This window comes from Poecilia reticulata, linkage group LG10, assembly GCF_000633615.1.
Source record: "Poecilia reticulata strain Guanapo linkage group LG10, Guppy_female_1.0+MT, whole genome shotgun sequence".
Classification (NCBI taxonomy): domain Eukaryota; kingdom Metazoa; phylum Chordata; class Actinopteri; order Cyprinodontiformes; family Poeciliidae; genus Poecilia; species Poecilia reticulata.
The window spans coordinates 28,283,485-28,304,682 of NC_024340.1; the positions used below are offsets into that span (position 1 = coordinate 28,283,485).

The 21,198-nt window shown below is 38.5% G+C and overlaps 1 long non-coding RNA gene across 1 annotated transcript in view; it reads right to left on the reverse strand.

Moving 5' to 3' along the window:
* LOC103471882 (uncharacterized) overlaps positions 1-21,198 on the reverse strand; it is a 104,873-nt gene that overhangs the window by 35,390 nt on the left and 48,285 nt on the right. The gene's annotated exons all lie outside the window — the stretch shown is intronic.

Sequence of the window (21,198 nt, forward strand, 5' to 3'; positions counted from 1 at the left end):
ATAGAGAGAGAGAGAGAGAGAGAGAGGGAGGGGTGGATATTACTGGAAGAAGAGGCAGAAGGATATTAATTAAACAAAGTTGGAGCAGCTGACTATGAAAAGAATTAGACTGAAGGAATCAAATAGATTATTTTCCGTCTCTGAAAGAATGCATTGTGTTTTTTTTCTGGTAAAATGAAACAAAACACAAACAGGAGAGTAGAAAATAGCAGACAAACAGAACATTAGAGAATGAACAGGAGGTAGGAAAACTGAAACAGGAGTAAAAGCAACACAGAATCGAGAGGACGAGGCGAAGCACAATCAAAAATAAATTCAGAAACTTTGAATTATGAATGCAGGAAACCTAACTAAACAACAGAACAGACTCAACACCTGCTCTCCAAAGGGAAGATCACAGACGACTGAAGGAAACAAAACAATCTGAACATGGATTTTACATGAATGTGGCTTATCAACACTTTGTTTGCAATTTGATTTTTGTCTCCTCAGAGTTTTGTAACTTCATCACTTTGAAATTCAGCATTTTGTTGACATTTTTGACTAAAGTATGTCGATGTATATTATCACTATTAGCTTTAAATTGTTATAGAATGCGAGTTTACGTTTTTGTCTTTTTATATTGTATCAGCATTTTGAAAGATTTCCATAAAATATCTTATTTGAGTTTAATAATGCAAATCGGTCTTCTGCAAACTCAAAGACCTCCAGCAGAGGTCAGCATGGTCACAGTCAAAACGGTGGCAAGATGTTGTCACATGTTTGCTGAGGTATATTATCTGTACTTGTCTTAGTTACGAACTCGAGCAGAAGAATCAAACTGTAGGCTAGAATCACGGCTAATCTTTCAAACATGTGAAAACACAAGGCCGAGTTAGAAAATGTATTAATTTTTGGGAGAGAAAGATGAAGAGCTTGAAGACACTGTGTGTTTTGAGAACTGGGAGAGTAAAACAGACATATCTGCTGGACCTTACAGCATTGTTCTCTTCCACCTCGACATAAAAGAACAGGGAGCTTCGGCAGGAGATGCTTTTTCCTTCCTTCAGCTGTGTTATCGTTTATGATCGATATCAAACAGACACACCGCAAAAGTCAAACACAAGCAAGCCCAAATCTCTTTCAAGTACCAACAATCTCGCCCCGGTTCTAAAACAATACGCCAACTGTAGCTGTCTGTGTGTTTGCCAAGAGCAAGGAAGTCAGGAAGTATTGGCCAAACATAGCCGTTCTGTAAATAGATAGGACTTAATGCCTGCCCCACACACATGCACACACACAATGCAGACACAAAACACAAGCAGCTGCACAGATGGAGGCAGTTGTGTCCACATGCACAGGCAGGCAGCACATTTCCCCCCCTCCCAAGAAAGATTCACACAAACACAAATGAGCTTAGTCTTGCACGCAAATGCGCGGCCATTCATTCATATTCAGTTAGAAACAAAAACATGGGAGGCAAATAAATACTCCATACCAGAGTTTAACACCCAAAAGTCAGTTCACACATGAGGGAAGGCCGAGATGCCCCCTAATGGCAGATTATTGAACTGCAAATAGAGAAACGAAAGACCAATGTTGTAGGGTCAGCTTGAAAAGACTGCAGTCCTATTACAAACGATGTTGTCCTCATTAGTCATTTTAGAGGTTGTTTTTAACTTTACGGCATTTATCACATTTTTATGGACCTTAAAGCTTAATTAGGGAAACTAAATACTATTTTTGATGTAAGGAAGATAAACAAAATGGACATTGAAATTCTAAATGGATTGTTTTTACTACAGATATAAATCAATAATATTTCAAATCAGCACAGTTAAAATTATAACTAGTTTGGACAGTGACCAGAACTTTTTCTGCACATTTTTTCAGTCTCTTCAGGACAGGCCTTGGGTGTGATGTTGAAAACGCTCATCCCTTCCATTTATAGGCAGTGATGTCAAACATTACACCACTGTGTCACCACAACCCAGTAAAAGATGGTGTAAGAAGACACTCTTTCCCAAAAGATGCTTTTGTTAACACATTACGACAGCTGGTAAAATTGCATTTTCCAGTGAAAACTACAAATGAGAGTTTTTTTAAGTAGTGGGGGTTAGTTCCACTTCTAGAGCATTCTACTTTCTCCAGATTTTCCCTTGATCAGCTTGAACTTGGATGAAGTCTTTAAAGCTGCAGCAGGCAGATTTCATAAAATATGTTTGTTTAAACTGCCCATATCTTCTGACAGTTTTAATATGAGACAGAGTATCTGTGGAATAAATCAAGCTTCTCTGCCGCCTCCCTGTGGTCCTACTGCCATCTGCAGAAATGCACCACTCCAGCAGGAACAACCAATCAGAGCCAGGAGAAGGATCTTATCACTGTCAATCACCCTTATGTATGCACTGCAGATCAGAATAACATGCTGACGAGGGAATTAAATCATGTGTTTGAGAGAAATTAGTCTAAAAATTGAGGGAAGCTCTCGAGTACTGGCCTTGGGCACCCCTGACCTAAATAGTCAATAGTTTGTCTGATTTGTGGGATCACAGTGCCAGGGGCAACAATTAGCTATACAGTCTGTTTACGGAATGCTATTAATTTTCAATAAAAACAACAGATACATAGAACTGATAACTTTTTCACTCTGAAGTCCGAAAGGATAATAATTATATACAATCTGCAAAATGTGATGACTCAATATTGGTAAATATTTGTCTTCTAGAGATATTCCATAGAAAAGAAATCTCACTGGTCCTGTAACACAACCCTGAGGGACGCCAAAGGTCAGGGTAACTGCATCTGACAGGATCTTCGTCTCTGAAACACTGAAGCTAAAAATATCAGGTGTTAAAAAGACAAATTGAGTAAATCCTATAATGTTTTTCCACAGTTTCTTATTACTAGCAGGAGGACACAATGTTTCTGCCAGCATTTCTATCTTTGCTTTCCTCTTATTATAAACTCAAACTTCAGTACACTGCTGATAAAACCCTCCCGGGACATTCCCGGCACAGGGGAAGTGGAATTTCCTGAGGACATCTCTGCAGATCTTTTCATGGACAGGGAAGCGGAGAGGATTGTTTTGTTTTATTAGGTTCTCAGAGATGACAGAAAATTGTCTGTTTTGTTTATCTCCTCTCTTCCCGCACCGTTGGGTCACAAAGCTCCACCAAACACCGCCTTGAGCAGTTGTGTCCCCACTGCTTCTAAGATTGTTTGTTATTTTTGAGCCTCTTAACTTTTGTTGTTTGTAGATTCTGCTTTGCAGACAGAGCTCAGAGAGGAAATTTGTTGAAGTTGTATCTACAGAAATGCGTTTGAGAGAGCTGGTCCTTATCTCAAGTTCCCTGAAGGGCAGGAAGTCACTGGCTGAGAGGAAAAGCCAATGTAATCTAATAGACATCCGAAAGGAGCAGGAGGTTGGGAATTCTTCAGAAGAGATGAGATCAGGGGGAAGTGGATGTTAACCCTTGAATGTGTCAGGAAGACAGCCAGATTTAGTAGCAGGTCAGAACCTGCAAGTCATCCACAGGAAATTAAAAACAAATTTCTTGTGTGTGCTTTCATCTTTTCTCAAGTATCTAGTCTTCCAGCTGGTTGCTGCTCTACAGTTTTGTAGGCAGGCATGCTAGGATGCATGAAGAATCGGGTACCACAATGGAGAATACTGGGGTGGGTCAGGCCAAATTGATAAGTCATCATCATGTAAAAAGTGAATGCTTTGCTAGTTGGAAAAAATTTAATTTTTTTATATTTTGGTATCTTCTTTGCGTAAGTCAATGTGAACTTTCAGTTGAAACAAATGGCTTTGTACTTGTATGGCGCCTTATTACGTACAGAGAACTCAAAAGTCTGACAGACGTGAGGCTGCCATGCATCAGCAGCACCAGCAGGCAAGGCAGGTGAAGTGTTTAGCCCAAGGATACAATGACAGAGGCATGTAGAGCGGGGATCGAACCAGCAACCAAGTAGGTGGTCTGCTCTTTCAAGAAAATCACAGTTAACAGCAGGGTCAACAGGTGAATAGCAGGAGCTCTAACATCATGTTCTAAAAATATATAAAAAATAAAGCCAAATAATAACTAAATGCAACAGTTTTAATGGAATGTCAAAAGTCAAAAGCCCTTTGAATCATTTAGTTGTAGGCAATAGCAAGTAGGCCACTTTGTCAGGTGTTGAATGTTTAATTTGGTACCAAGTATAAAGGTTATCACAGGAAATATAGCTTAGTCAAAATGTCCATAAATGCCCTCTGGCCTTAGCTAAGAGAGCTAACATCCATCTTCTAAAGCTAACACAATTTTACCAATTTATCCACTTTGTTGCACCATTTTAAGAATTCAGAGCCTAATATTTTTGGATTGCACCTGCAGAGAGTCCATGCATGCATGGGGAGATCATGCAAACTCCATGCAGAAAGATGCAGGCTGGGAGTTGAACCGAGGACCTTCTCATGAAAGTTCATGATATGCAACATCATATCAATAGAGCAATAATTAAAATCCACCAAAAGATTAGGGCAGGATAAAAGGTTTATTAAGTTTCATAACCATCATTCCTGAAATAATTTTATTTAGTCACCAAAAAGCAAACTACATTTGAATCTACGTCCCTCTCTGATCAAATAAACCTTTATAAAACACCAAAGTTCACCTGGTTTGTATTTGGTCTTTTTACTGTTACAGCAGTTGTTTTTGCTCCAACATCCTTTTCAGTGATTTTAAAAGTAATGTTCTGTTCTGAAAGAGAAACTCCTTAAAGAGATTAATGTGTTTGTTTTAGAGGAGGTGGAACGGAAGGGCACCGGCGGTAATAATTGTTTGCCTGTAACTGTGATTTCTATTCAACCATAGTGGCAATTACAACGATTTGTAAGCAGCAAAGCAATGCATTTTTGAACCTCTGACAAATGATTATGATTCACCACAGTAGAGCATAGTCTAAGTAGAGCGGTGTTTCAGTGTTTTGTTGTTTCTAATTTTGTAAACTCGCCTCTGTTGAAATGTTGAAGCGGTCTTAAAGCTACAATAAACAACTTCTTTTATATTACTTTGTGATTAAATGATTCTATTCAGTGGAAAACCAGCTGCTTCAGCCACGTCTTCATGTGTAAAAACAGGACCCCACGGTAAAAGGCAGCCATTTTTAATTTGGTTGATACATTTTTGTTGGTGAATCAAAATCTAAGCACCTCTTCAAAAATTCCCCAAGTTTCATAACAAGATCTGTAGCTAGAGTTGAGCTCGCAACTATTCACGCACCTGACAGAAGCAAAGTCTGGTTAGAAAGCTGAAGCTAATATTCAGTACTGCAAAAAAAGAAAAATGCCATATACTAATCAAGTTTTCACTCAATTGTCCAATTACTTGATGTCTTGCCTCAATGTCATAAATAGGATCTTCTCCAGTTAACTGATAACACAGCAGGTGTTGAGTCTACAGGGATATTTGTGAATGCAGACACAGGGTAATCAAGTCGTGATGGAGCGAGCTTTACTTTCTCCTGGTCAGAGGGATGAGATGACATGTTGCCAAATGCATCTTGGTCTTGCGTGTCGAGGGAATTATTGTTGCAGTTCAAAGCAGGAGCCGAAGCCAAACCTTAAACAAGGAGTTACAAGACAGCAGGGGGTCGAGCCTGTTGGACGGCTCTCCTGGTCATTATCCTGGTGGCTCGATCCTCCCTTCTCTCTCTACGACACACACACGCACACACATGCTCAAACACACGGCACATCTGCAGCAGGCCCACCCAGTCCTCCCTGGGCTTTCAGCTTCAAAAGCTCTGAATTTCCCCAAAACACACTCACACACACACACAAATGCTTTGTGCCAAGTCTGTATCTCAGAGGGATCTATTTCTGGAGGAAGAAATGAAGAAAGTGGCGAGGGATAACAAGAGTGAGGTGGTGGATTAAAAGGTGAGAGAAAAGCGCAGAGGCTCTTTAATTCAAGAACTCCTTGATCCCCCTCCTCTTCGCCTTCCTCCTCCTCCTCCTCCACCCAGAGTGATACTTTATGAAGCACACAGACAATGGCTCAGTGGAAGAAGTCACCCCTAATTCTCCTTTTGATCACCCTGAATTCTTTGTGCTTGGAGGCTCTTTACACATTCTTTCCTTTTTGTGCCAATGCTCTAAGTTGGGAATGATTAGTGTCTGTGGATAAATCCCCTTATTTCATTCTCCCACTTTAGGGATGCTGCACAGCCAACATAATTCCAAGATGCCTCAAGAGAAATCCAAGTTGCCTTTGATGATATGTGCATGCAGCTTTATGTTTTATAAAACTCAATGAGCATTTTTTCTGAAAATTTAATCTAATTAACCAATTTTAGCATTTTTTGAGGAAGAAATGAGAAATTACAGATTTGCATTTGGTGTGTATTTGTGAAATGTTGCTGTAAAGTCTGCCGTTTGTGTTGCCAAGTAAAATATGTATAAAGGTGCAGAAGAAGAATATAAACAAATATATACAAGTTCAAAAAGAACTTATATATATATATAAGATTTTAGTATATCCAGTATTAGTGGGCACAACAATAGTTGTGAAAATGAAATAAAATTACTATTACCAATTCTGAAAAAAGAGAGCAGAGAACAGACTGTTATGCTCTTCTAATCTGGAACAAACTTCCAGAAAACTGAAAGATCCTAAAACCAGGAGTTTCTTCAAATCAACACTGAAATGCATTTGTTTAAAGCAGCCTTTGATTAATAAATGAAACATTATTAGTTTTAATGTGGAGTGCAACTTTTCATCATTTTACTCTTTATTTTGCCACTGCCACATAATGTTTTATTGATGTTTAATGTTTTATGTTATCTTGTAAAGCACCTCAAATTGCCTTGTTGCTGAAATGTGCTGCACAAATAAGCTTGACTTGACTGAACATTATAATGGTTGCAGAAGGTATGTTAATAGTTTTCAGTTAATATCCTTTAGTGTTTTTACAGCAGCAACTAATAAGGTGAAATTGAATTTCAAGTCTATGTGGACAAAGTCCACTGAGTTTAACTGGATTGTCTTAGCTATAAAAAAAACCCTAATTATTTTACATCCATACTCTGGTGTAGATACCTTTGCAAGGTGTGGTAACATCGGTTTCACTGCATAGATCCTGCAGCCACTTGGCAGCAATAGAGATTCTTAACTGGAAGTATTAAAATCCATTTAAATTATTTGTATTTAATTTATTTCTGAAACTGCACCCCTCACAAGCCTAATATCCTGAATTGTCTACACCAGCAATAAGGAGTTTATAAATGTAAAAAATAAACCTGCAGTAGTTTATTTTGCTGTGTGGTATCAATATTTCAATGTCTAAATAACGAATATGAACAGGTTTATTTTTACCTGTAGATAGTAAATGTTACGCCAGTCTTTGAAAAGTGAGAACTCTGACTGGTGACTTGGTCAATATTGTCTTAGATTAGTTGCCAGCCTATTTTAATTTAACTTATTTCACTGTTTGTATGTGTGGGGGGTATATTTCTTTAAATTTTCCAGCTGCAGTGTGAACTATATAACATTTCTGTAAGAATTTGCTTGAGGATTCTGCTGTTTTTCTATATGCAGGGAAATATTTGAGTGTTTAATTCTTTTGCTTAGTCTAGAAAAATACACAAACATTCATTTTGGTCTCGTCTCCCCTGTTTTTATTAAAATGTATTTGCATGAATGGATTTTTGCTAAAGGTCTCACATGCAGTAAGGTTATGAAAATGTGGGCTTTAGCCTTTCCTTTCAACAAAAGTGGCTCTCACTAGTTTGTCTTTATTCTGAGGGAAGATGACACACAACCACCTCATCTCTGCAGATGAGGGCGGAAGCAGGTGGCTGTTGTGAGCAAAAGGAAATCAGGCTTTAAATCTTTGCACGCACAAGGAGCTGAGCAGCAAATCAGCTTTTTGTTCGCTATCTCTGTTAACCCCTATGCTATAAAGATAGACCAGCAGGAAGAGCGGAGGTATGTGTGTGTGCGTGCGTGTGTGTGAAGGTCAGCAAAGATTTTCTCACATGCATTCCAGTGTATTGCTGCCCTACTGTTCTGTAAACGCGCGGTAGATTTGGAGGTGCACAACAGCAGCTTGACACCACTTTAACTACTTCCTGTTTTATCTGTGACAGCTCCTCTGTGAGCTGGAGATAACAGCCCAACTCTGATGCTTTGATGCTTCAGCCCTCTGATAGTGCTGAACAAGGGGAAACCCACATGTTGTGCCCTCAAGCCTTCCGTCTCCCAACTTATCTTCAGCTGTGTGATGTGGGACCATCTTTCCAAGATCAGATCATTAATTAACCTCCTTTTGTTCCCTAAGAATTTTGGAGAATTTACCTGCAGAGGTTTAGGAAAGTGCACCGTGATATTATTCAGGAATTTTGCAGGTATGCACCATTAAAACATGCAAACTACAGAAAATGATGATGATTCCATTTTAGGTCAATCAAAAGCTTTACTTTGTCTGGATCTCCTCGGTTGCGTGGTATACACTGAATGTTCATTGGACATCTAAACATGCCGAGACACGTATGTGCCTGTTGCAGTTAGCGCCATCAAATTCACATCTTAAACGCCAACTGGAGGAAATCACTCAATATAATTGTCTTCACCATGAGGAGCAGCTGAGAAAAGAAGTCCTGTCCTATAATTAAAGGATGAGGAAACATCAAATCAAAAGGTTTTTCATCCACAACAAAAAGAACATTCATTCAATGTCCTTTCATAATGCGGTGGAAAATAAATGAAACAATGTTTGAAGGGAAACAAAGAACAGAAACATTAAATGTTTAGTAAAATTATGTGTGACAGTGAATCACTTAGGAGTGTTTTTTTTTTTTGTGAGAGAGATAAACAGGGAAGAAAAAACAGATAAATGAGACCAACACAGCATATCAGACTGTTTAAAAGTCAAGTAAAGTCACTCAAATGTTGTGTGTAGTCAGAACAGATCTTTGAATTTGCTGTGCCAACCTGAATCCTGAGTCTGTGAGGGAGAAGAAAGTGGCTCAAGTCACAAAATGACAGTCATTCTTTTCAGCTATAAAACTATAACCCATTATTCTTTTACAGCAACATCACTCCCAACCAAAAGTTGCAACTTCAACAAACTCAAATAAGTTTTGTAAATGCATAATTCTGTCATGCTCTAAGGATTAGTATTTGGTGAGCAGTTGCATACCAAAACGCAATGAAAATCACTTCTAATTTAGAGGTAATAATGCATTAATAAAAATAAGAACAATAGCCACACAGACACAAAAGCCTGTCTGGTTGTTTCAAGCATACATTTCAGTTAGGGTAGTTTATCCTGGAGAGCTGGGGTTGTTTTAATTTGTATTTCAGAACATAAATGATGTAAACAATTAAAACATAACATTTAAATCCTTAAAATAAAACTCGGACTCTCTCAACTTCCACAGATAATTACAAGCATATTTACTGTTTAGTTCATTAATTTAAAATTAATCAATTAATTAATGTCACCTTTAGGCGAGACAATATATTTTTATCTTAAAATATAAGCACCGTAAAACTCAAAATGTGAGTCTGGGATTGAATCTTGTGTTTACACTCAAAAACCAGGTTACTCCTGCTGCACAGCTCATTGCTCTCCGTTTGCAGGAGTTCAGGCGTAGAGACGACCCAAACAAACATTTCTTACTGGAGATATCCAAGCAGTAAGAAATGTTTAGCTTCGTACCACATCAAAACTGCACCCTTGATTTGGGACCAAGTGAAACAATATTTCCTCCCCAACAGTGAGGGTTTCTAGATTTCTACTGTGTAATTCGATTTGGCTTTGTTTCCTGGTGTAAAACAAAAAAAGACAGAAAATCACATTTTAATCACTCTGATTGATGGTGTGAACAAAAATATCACGATATGATCAACCCCCAGGTTTATTTCGTTGATTGTACAGAACTCTAAGAAACTGCTTCTAGTTGCCATTTCTATTTTCATACCAAATGTGCACAATTATTTTTGTCTTAATGTGAAAATGGCGTTACATGTCCAAATGCTCCCCGTTCTACTCAGTACGTTCTGCTCAGTGAACTTTAATGAATTAGTGCACTAAAACTAGCCTTCATAAATTCCTGTCAGTCAGCCCGAATGTGCAACAGTGTGGTATGTAAGAGAAATGACAGACAGAAGCAGCAGGTCTCAAAGTAAATAATTTAAAGTGGAGAAAGTTAGACGGGCAGCCAGAGAGACAGACAGGTTGAAGGCAGCTGGGAGGCTGGGTGGGACCGCTGTGTTCTTCCGGAATGCTCTGTTATTTCCAGATCAGGAGTTCTCTTTTGACCTAAACTAAACGCTATGCTTTGATGAAGAGCTGCCTGGAGGCTTTTTTACCTCCGCAGCAGTCTTTTGTGTGCGCCTGCAGTCCCTTGGCCCCTTTATAGTCTTGCAATATTGGTTTAGGAACAAACGCTCAGAGTTAATTCAATAAAGTTCTGCTGAGCACTCTTCCTCTGTGTGGCAGGCTGCACAGCATGTCCCTGTTTTCATTGTGTCACCACCACTCAACAGAAAAGATAAGCGCCCAGATGGGAAGAGGACAAGACTGCATGCATATGCTGAGTGCATTACAAAACCTCACCAATGACAAATTTGTCAAATTTGCAGATGCCCAGATAAGTTTGCAAGTCATTTCAGATGGAGAAAAAGAGGCTTCATGGATGCGGAGCAGAGAGAGGAAGAGGAAGTTCACACCATAATGGGAAACGAGCATCATCAGTTTCTCTGCTTGGCTTTCTAAACATACAGCCAGACAAAGATTTAAAGAGAAGCAAAAGCAAATGACGTGGATTAGCAGTGCTTGCTAACAACTGATGGTGTCATCCAGGTCATGGTGGTCGTAACATTATGTTTCTGTGAAATATCGTCTGCTGCCTGCATATTTAGCTGACAGTAATGAGACAACAGGGTCTTCAGTCAGAGGCCTCTTCACATTTGCTGCAAGACTTTCCTGCCCACAGTATCATCATAGAACGATTCTGAAGATACTTCAGTGATATGAGTTATGACAACATTTAATTTGTCTTTGGGATAAAACAATATTTCTGAATTAAAAGCAGAAGCTCAATGACATAAAATTGAATTGGGCTTCAGGGGATTTATATTGAGTTGAGTGTTGGCGTAAGAAAAGGTATAAATGATAAAATGAGTTTCCCTGTGATGAAGCACTGACCTGTCTACGGTCAATTTTCTTGGGTTTGAAGGAGTCAAACCCAAGAAAATTGTACCAAATGACAAACATGGTGGTGGTGGTAGCATCATGGTGAGCGTTTGTGTTACAGCTACTGGTACTGACGCATTACACAAAACGAATAAAACAAGGAAGGTGGAGGAAAATCTGCGAGTTCTGCAACCGAACCTACAATCAACAGCCAGATGATCAACACATGAACACAGATGAGGTTTGCAAAACAAGGTTAAGGCAAAACAGACTTCTGTAACTCACTGACTCTTCTTCAACCTCATACATCAAGAAAACATGTCGTTGGTGTGTTTCTGTGTGCAACAGTTTGTGCATGCACAGAACCGACGTCCGTGTGTTTGCACAGTGGGCCGTGTCACTGAGGGCATCAACAGCGTGACAAGGGCACCGATGAGAGAGCCGTTAAAGCTGCTCCTCTGTGTCTCAATGAACTGTCAACAGCATTTAGTTTCAGGAGCTGTTGACTTGCTCTTCAAACACTATGCACAAAAGCAGCCGTTTAATTATTCCTTTCACTCTGCACCGCCTACTCTGATCAGTTGTTGCCAAAAGAATTAAAACAATATATTCTTCTGTCAAAAAATGTATGTGCATGAACGTAGCAAAATGTGTCTAATCATAAACATGTCGATGTTATAGCTGAAGGATAGTAAATTTTTTACAACTATAACAAAGATTTAACCATTGTGTTTAAATGGAGGATGTCAATATCCTGTATGACGGATTTTCATCTTTGATAGAGAACTCAGTTGTTAAACGCTGCAACCATTTTGGAGCACGATTAAAGCAACAAGTGGCTTTCAGTTTTTCATTGCAGCATTCATATTTATCCTTGTACAGCCATGGAAAGTCTAATAAAAGAAAATATTAAATTCAAGTGAAAATTGAGGTAAATTTTTTTAGAAACTTAAATGATTGCAATTTTGTAAAAAAAATGTCCAAAACAGCTTAAGATTTGTGAAGAAAAGCACAGAATTTTGGATTTGTAGAAACTCTGTGGTTCCTATGTAACTAAGCTGACAAGACAGTTGTTGCCCAAAAGAAAACTGGAAGCTCTTGACATTTTTTACACTTTCTGTGAAACGTCTTGCATTGCTCAAAAGGCACACAGCCGAAGCAGTTATACAGGTCCTGACACTCATGGTGTTTTGAGGATCACTATGGCGGTTTTCTAATAAGACCTTTTACTTGAATGAAAAGCAAAATCATGCATGAGAAAAAGGTTAGCAGACTGCTAAGGATGATTTTGTTAGACTTCCCTCCAAATCAGCAGGTTTGGGTCTGCATGGAGGGAAGACAACCATGTTATTTGCTTCTTAGCAAGAAGTTATTTTTAGGGAGGTCTTGCTGGTGCTTTATGTTCCACACTGCGGCTTCTTCTCCTGCGCTGCAGTCTGCCTCTGTTGTGGGAAGGGTTAATTAACGCCGTTGTAAAGGAAAGACTGCTGTTTGTCAGCCAAGTGCATGCCCACTGGCATTTTATCAGCTTGTCATGTTAATGAAATACTGTGCCTGGTAAGATTGCTCAATCTCCATTTCAACTTTTAAACTTTGTCTGGCTCCTGTAGCTGATGGAGTTAAATTGAGCATTAAAGTCACAGAGAGGCCACAACAATATCACTTTACACAACCCATTAAAGTGTTCACTTATACACACACACACACTGCGAAAATACAGAGCAGCTTCTACTTGATAATCTCTACAGTGCCTAAAAAAGTATTCACCTCCCTGGATGTTTTGCGCTTTAAATCAATCATGATCAACAAAGTTAGGCCTTTGTGGTGAATAAAATAAGCAAATAACCTCTAATGTCAGTGAAAACTTTGAGTCAGACAATCGCACATTAAAATATCTTGCATAAAATGACACATTGCATAAATATAGAATGTGTGATGCTTTTAAAGAAGGTTTTTTTCAGACATAGATACTTTTAACAATTAAATAAAATGAATCATTCCTAAAACAGAGTAGGAGAAAGAAGCATATTGGTTACATTTTAATACATTCATCCATGAGTTGCTGTTTGTTATCCCTCTAGGTGTTCTGTGGATACATTAACTACTTATAATGCAAAACAATATGTAGGTCCAGAAAACATTTTTTTAATATGTGTGTGCATTCAGAGCTTTGTCTTATATGTGTGTTGTATCTATGATGGACGGCTGATTTGATTTGGGAGTACCGTTCTTCAAGTTCAAAGATGATAATGATCCAAAGTCAATCTCGATGGTAAAACCAGCCAAATGGGTCCCTGCATGCAGCAAAAAAATCTGATATGTGATTTCAGGACTTCTGCAGAGTGTACGGTTTGTCACTGTCTGAATTTGAGTGTGTGGATTTGGTATGTTTTGGTGCATTCTGTCCTGGGGGCTTTAGACTCTTTGTAATGTCATTCAAGCAGTTTCTGAAGAGTTTCACAGTGTTGCAGAGCAACTGTCTTGCTGTCATGGAGACGGCAACTGAAAGCAGAGCCATTGCCATGGCTCTAAGTCTAGTAACGGTTAGTAACCTGGTTAGAGGTAAACCAAGTTACTATACGACAAGATATTTAAAAGTAGATACAGCTGACATTTCTGCCACCTGCACTTACACACACGAATACCAATGAAATCCCACTTTTTATAGGATGATGACCAAAACATTTTTGGCATAAGCAACAATTTTTCCCAAAATTTGCTTTTTTTTAATTCTCCTAATAATTGGTCTAGAATTGAACGGAGAGGGACAATTTTGACAAAGCATTGTTCCTCCTAATTATGACAACGTATACTATAATACTTATTGATCTTATCCCCAACATATTTAAGGTAAAAAAAAAAAAGCTACTAAGTGAAATATGTATATAGCAACTTGTGCCATTAAATATTTTTACTAGTTAATGACACACTAAACAATATAAATTGGGTTAATACATGATACATGATACAAGACAGCTAGGATAAAGGAAATTATTGTTTTGAAGTGAAACAATTTTAAAGAATAATCTGAAACCTACATATTACCAGAGACCTGAGCCTATATTCCGATTTTACCAAAAATTGTCTTTTTTTACAGTTTCAAGCTGCTGATGTATTTTCAAAACTAAACATTTTTCCTTCCTGAAAAGCAGACTTTCAGCTGAAGTTCACATTTCATGCTTCAGTGGTGAGTTACTCTGCTTGCCAAGTTTTTGTCAATCACAGCCAGCACCACAAGTGCTCTTGCAGCTCCCATGATGCCTTTGGCTTTTCTCTGGCTCCCTTCAACAGCTGAGAGTCAATAGTGGGGTGAGGGCATGGAGGCCGAGGACACAATGGGCCTCTGACAGACTCTTTTTCTGATGGACTCATGTGCCTTGTTGGTTGTCATAGGTTGCTAGAAAAAAGAAGAACAGAGGCGCAGCTGAGCATGCTAATAGTGTAATTGTGACAGGATTTTAGACCGGGTCCCGGAAGCCCGCCAGCTTTTTTGGGACAATCTTTGCCTGCCCCCCAAACTCACGCCATACCCACTTCTTCACCCCTTCTTACCGCCCGACCTCACGCTCTGCCAACAGCTTTACCCATTCATTTCTGCCAAGGACATGCAGAGTTATTTTAACCACTTGAGTTCCTACAAGAACTACAAACTGACCCCTTCCAGTTATCATTTCCTCCATAGCGTCACACCAAAATGCAGAAAGTGGTAAAAAGAAGAAAAAAACTTGTATTCACAAGTAGAAGCTGCTCTGCCAGAGCAGACAAAACATGTCTGTGAACACAGTGCAGCTTTCACACATTAAGCAATCTGTCCTCGGTCCGGGGGCATTTGATAGTTTTATTTCGGCATGGATCCCAGAGGGGCCGGCTGCAGCTGCTTCTTTCTCCTCGTCTGTTTTGGAGCGAGGAAAGGAGACAGGCCCTTCATGGCAGTCATATGAAGCCTGCAGCAGAAAAACAACCAGGGCTTGTGTGTGTTGTGTCTGGGAAACAAGCGACTACGAGTATTATATACTGGCCTTCACATTTCACTGTGAAACACCCAAACATGATTCCTAAACATCACTGTTGATAATCTTCTTATATCCCGTTTGTGTAGACATTCATCCACGTCCTGTCTGGTGCTGTCATAATACCAGGTGCGACTAGGTGCTGTTAATCAGATTCATTTAACCAGCTGATCATCTTCAAGTGCCACCACCTCTGCAAAGCTGTTCTGTAGCTAAGGCTGAGTCTTGCTGAAATATATACATATATTTTTTTTACATTGTCATTCATACTACTAATTAAACCCAAGCGCAATGAAATGTCTGTTGCTTTACATCCCCAAAGCAACCTGTATATGAATATTGCTGACGTCACACACAGTGCATTGTTTACGAAAGTAATAAAGGATAGATTTTAAAGTTTATTAAAAAAAAGTTTGACCTTTAGTCTGGAAAATGTGATACATAAAGTTGCCATTGGCATGAGCAAAATCATTTTCCATGTTACGTTATCCTGCTGAGCTAACTTGGTTTACTGTAGGGCATAATGACTTCTCTTCTGCGGGATTTCTTCCCAAACATTCCAAGTATTTTACTGATTTTCCATCACAATTAATGTCTACACAGAAATGTTGTGCGACAACAATAGCTGCCCCCCGGGAAACACGAACTCTGTCAGGTAAATTAAATGAAGCGTCAAGTTAAGATTTTGCCTTGAGGAATTTTTGTAATTGAGTCGTTGCAGGTCCGATTCAGATCCTACCAATGTGTTTCACAGTTTCAGGAAATTCCTGGCTTTAAGTTTAAAAAAAAAAACGTTTTCAGATAAACAAACAAATCCAAAACATTCTAAATAGATTTAAATCAATTAAAATACTTCTGGTCAACTACTGCTGGGAATTTAATGAGCTACTGAAAGTAAAAAGTGGAAAAACCATTAGTGTTTAAAAATGTGCATTTACTGATCAGTAACATAACAGCTCTTAGCCAAACAAATGATTTTCTCTTCTTGAAAGCCGTTTATTAGGCCAGCTGTCCACCACTGCCATCACAACTGGAGAGCTTTAGTCTGAATCAATACATCAATCAGTTTCAGGAAATTCTGGCTTTTCAGCTTAGCTTGAGGTTTAGGACACCTGCCAGTGCTGATTGGAAGGCTGGATTACAGAGGAAGGATAAAAGCCTGAGGGCTTCAGTCAAACAGACATGTTGACATCCTTTAACATTTTTTACGTAGAGAATCTAAAGTCTGGCAATTCTGTATGTGATCGAACAGCTTTTCAGTGCTGATGACTGTAGGCCAGCAAAGCCACTTGTGCAACCAGGATCCCAAACTGCTGACACAGTCTGCACTCTGAGCCACCTAATTCCCGGATGCCGGATCATCCTGTTCCCTAAATCTCCCCAAATCCCATGGACAGTGGTCCATGAGAGGCTCTGTTTACCCTAGTCCCACCAGCTATGGAGTCCTCAGGCACTCTCTCTCTGCGTTTTCTTCCGCACAGAACAGTCACGCACTCATCAGCTAATGCTGAACATCTGGAGGGATTAGCAGTGTCAGGCCAATCAGAGTCGAGCTGACAGATCCCAATGCAATGCCATTCTGCAGCTGCACTCGGCATTCAAGCAGGTTCCCATCTCTTGTCCTCTCTTTCCTCCTCTGTCTTTATTTCTCTTGCCCTCTTTTTTTCTACAATCTCCTTCCAGCTCATGACTTTTTCTGTCCCACTCTTCATCAGAAACTTCTGTCTATCTAAATTTGCATAAAAAGCACACGAGAAAACTAAAAAGACATGAAGAAATGCTGAGAAAAATAAGCGATTCAACATCTTTTACAGATTTTTCAGCCATTTATGGTGGAATTGGTTGAATGTAGTCGGTCTGTAAGGCAGGAGGCAGCAAGGTTATGCGAAGGGGGCTGGAGGCGCCACCTGCTCAAAATGTTTGTGGCTATAAATCAACTGTAGTGGTTGCACCATGCAAGCTGCGAGAAAGACTGATACACATGACATCAAAAGTGTTCACTGCTCAGATGCTGAGGCGAGTCGTTTTTCAAAAAAGACATGAAGGCCGGATCGTTTTTGCTGAAAGGTGTTATTGTTTGGTTATTTTACATGTTTGTTGAAGTCACAACTGCTGTGAAAACAAAATGTTATAAGGAAATGAAATCAGATAGACAATACTACATGGATATAGCATTAGAAAAGTTACACAAGTAATAAACTGTGGAGAAGAAAAAACTGCAAATACTCTAGTTTTAGCTAAGATCCCTGCATTAGATGTTGAAAGTTTGAATTTTGAAACCCTCTGCAAATACCACATTATTCAGGTTTTAATACCACATTAAATCTAAAATTGAAGCCCATAAAAATATCCAGCATGATGTGACTGCTCTACGTTGCCCCCCGTTGGTGAACTCACATGAGATCAAGTTGCTGGAATGCCACAGCGGTCTTGGTTCTTCTGGGGGTAATAGAAAGGGGTTTGCTAAGCCTGGAATGGACACGCGGGACTCCATCTGATCTCAAACAGCTGCTCTGCAGAAAGACCCCACAGCTGTGACCGTCCAATCTAAAACGCAGCTACAGCCCAGGCAGGCACATTTGAAAAACATTGCTCTGACCCTCAGAATGTCCTGACCCTGTGGTGCAGGCATTTTGTCCTATTTTGTCAAAGAAAGCATCTGTCTTCTCATGGAGAGGTTTTAGAATAAGTTATTTTCAGCCAACAGGAATGCTCCAGTTATTCTCAACTGAACTAGCATGGGGCTACTGGCAGTAACAGGAGAACAAAGCTCTAAAGTGTTGCACATAGATGATTATGTAGACAATTACAAAAGTCTGGATTGAATCTCCGAACCAACAGATTTTTTTGAGGATTTGATCTGTTACTCTGATCGAAGAGGCCAGCTGCGTTACATCAGAGTATATTGGTACAGACTTGATGGAGTTAGAGAAGCTGTATGTAGGCATGACTGGGTTCTGAAGTTGTGAAACTGTTTACGTTGAAGGCATAATACTGCTGGGTGAGAGCCGTTTTCCTTCTGCTTGTCATCTGGGAGCCATTCCACATGTGATAATTAGAGAAATTAGCCACCATGTAAAATGTTTTCTCATGACAGAGTGAAAGAAATTCCTTCTAGAAGTGCTCTTACATATAAATCTACAGCGGCTGATGAAGAACTTCATCACAGAAACAGACTCAATCTGAATTATATGTTCAAAATGCTGCCCTCTAAACTTTGCTCTAATACTTATAATGTGCAGGAATATCGGGCTTTGACAAACTTAACTACCAGACCATCTTGAGTTGAAAGATCAGTGCTCTATAAAGTCTAACAGTGTTTTCACAACTGAGTTGTTTGGTACATTTACAACAAACTTTTCTCTTTCTGTGCGCTCCATCTGAGACTAGGGACCACCAAACGATCTTAATTGGCCGATTTGCTTTTAAACACTTTTACCTGATAAACTTAACAGGTAAATGTAATAAAGATGCTTGTGAGTTTATATGACTTCTAAATTGTTACCTCCATGCAAAAGTGGTAGTAATCAATACCAGTTACTCAGGTAATGCTTAAAAAAGTGTACTATTTTTAATAGCACTTTATAAAAATATTACGTAAAGTTAAAAAGTGATACTACTGTTACTTGAGTAAGTTGACAGGCTACTCCACCCTCTGCAAATAACTTCTTATAAGTAAACAAAATACATATTTTAAACAAAAATGCACCAAATAGACCTCTACAGTTCATGTTAAAGTGAGACTTCTTGTTTGTTCAGTTTTTGCTGTTCTGGGTTATTTTTTTTTTTTCATCTTCTGAGCCTGTTGTGCCATTTGGGGATCAAATAGTATAAACTGTCACTTTTAAGTACTTTACCCTGTTCTAGTAATGTATACATTAAATGCTGTCAAAATTAGCTTAATAAATTTTGTTGAAAAGAAAATTGAAAACATTTTTTATCTGCCTGGATCTATTTTGCAACTATGGAATTTGTTTTTATTATTTTTGGACTTTAAAATAGCAGAATTTTCTCATAACTTTATATTTTTGTTTGACTCGTCACTATAAATATTAAATCAGATCTTATGATCAGTTACTCAGTGGTTGAGAAGCATTTTTACCAAATAATGTTTTACTCTGATTAGATGAGTTTCTTGGACAGCTGCAATTTACTTTTATCTATATCCAGCATATGTAGATGAGATTAGGTATTCCCAGTAAGAGTTGAAATACAAAGCGAAGGACAAAGTGATTTGGTTCAAAAGCCACTGTAAATAAGATTTGTCTTGTTAATGTGGAATTTTATGACAAATAATTTTTTTTTTTTCATTTTAATGTTCCTTATCAACTAGCTAGCACGGCTTGCAGCTGCAACCTTTTGTCAAATGTGGACAGAAATGTTTTTCAAATTTGTAACATTTCTTACAATTATTACGATTCTGTCTGTGGTTATATTACGCAATTGGGCACTTAAGTTACAAAGTGTTTTTTTATGAGTCAGGGTATATTTACAAACAGAAGGAGTTTACTTTATGAAGCTTTAAGCCTTTGAAATTTAAAGCAAAGTGACTTTGGCTCTAAAGACAAATTGTGATGGAAATAAATCTACCATAAAGGCTTTCAAACCTCAGAGCACGTGTGGCAAAGCGTAAAATTGTGTCATAAAAAGGAAACTTAAAAGGAAAAATAAAAAAAGAAGAAATGTGCATATATGTGTCTAATGTGTGTACCATGTGTGATTAGGAAGGAGACAGTTAGGGGGAAGGATAAACTATATGGGTAATTGCATCATGGAGGTTCAATAACTTGCTGCCATTTCTTTCTTTTTTTAGTCTTTGTTTCATTTTTGTGATGTTTTATGACCCATGGCCTATTAAAACTTCCCATGAAGCTAATTATTCAGCTGCTACAAAGAAAATCAACCCTCGTTTCTTTACTGACAGAAAATTAATTTTGTGACAGGGACATGCTCCGCAGCTTTTTAATAACACTTATGCCCTGGTCCGTAGAGAGCCGTTATCCTGTAATAATGCAGGTGTTCTCTTAATGTGAGGCACCAGAAGGCAGAATGTGAAGCCAAAGCAAAGTTTACTGTTACAGTCGTGTCTCACCAAGAAACAACTCATATGCAAGTGCAATAGAAAACACTTTTCTAAACACTGACTATACAGCATGAATTCATTTCTACATTTGTTGAAAATGAGAAAGATACATGAATAGATTATAAATGTCAAGTCATGTTTTAACAAATCTTTAATCAGTGTAGAATAATTGATTTGACGTTAAAGTGCCAAAGAACTCCATTTGGGTGATCCAATTCCCCAAATAGCTGTAAAATGTCCTCATAAATATAGTAAATTTTTACCAGATCAAAAACTGTGTTTTAAGGAGTCCAGATTCGTCTCATTTATTAAGCTGGAAAAAAAGACTTAAGTGTTTCAGATCAAACTTATTTCAATCAATCAATCAATCTTTATTCCAGACACAAAAAGGCCCATAGTAAAAATAAAATAAGAGAAAAATAAAAATAAACATGGCACATTCACTGAGTCACAAATAAATGATGACGCCAATGTTTCCACAATTTTGAGAAAAATCTCACTGTACTAAAAACAGGATTTACTAAAATTGCAATTATATTATTGCATGACACAGATAATCTACACATGCATTTATACATGAGATTCCTGAGCACAGCTGCACATGTGGGAACAGCATTATGTACAAACATATGGCTAGCACTGCTTCATCTAGGCACTCTGAGTAGGAGCCTCATGCCATCATTCTAGGCCACATAAAGTTTCTGCAGGCTACTTTTTTTGCATCTTCGCCACAGATGGACCGTGTAAAGTGAAGTGCAAAAAGCTTTAAAAAGAGCTATCTTCACAGCTTGTGCATACATACATCATACAATACTGCCTACGGATGTCACGATCATCAGACAGGTCATCAGTTATGTAATGTCCCAAATATTTAATTTGTCAGAAATGTCAGAAAAATATGACTTTAATAAATATGGTCATAGTTACATACTTAAGGAA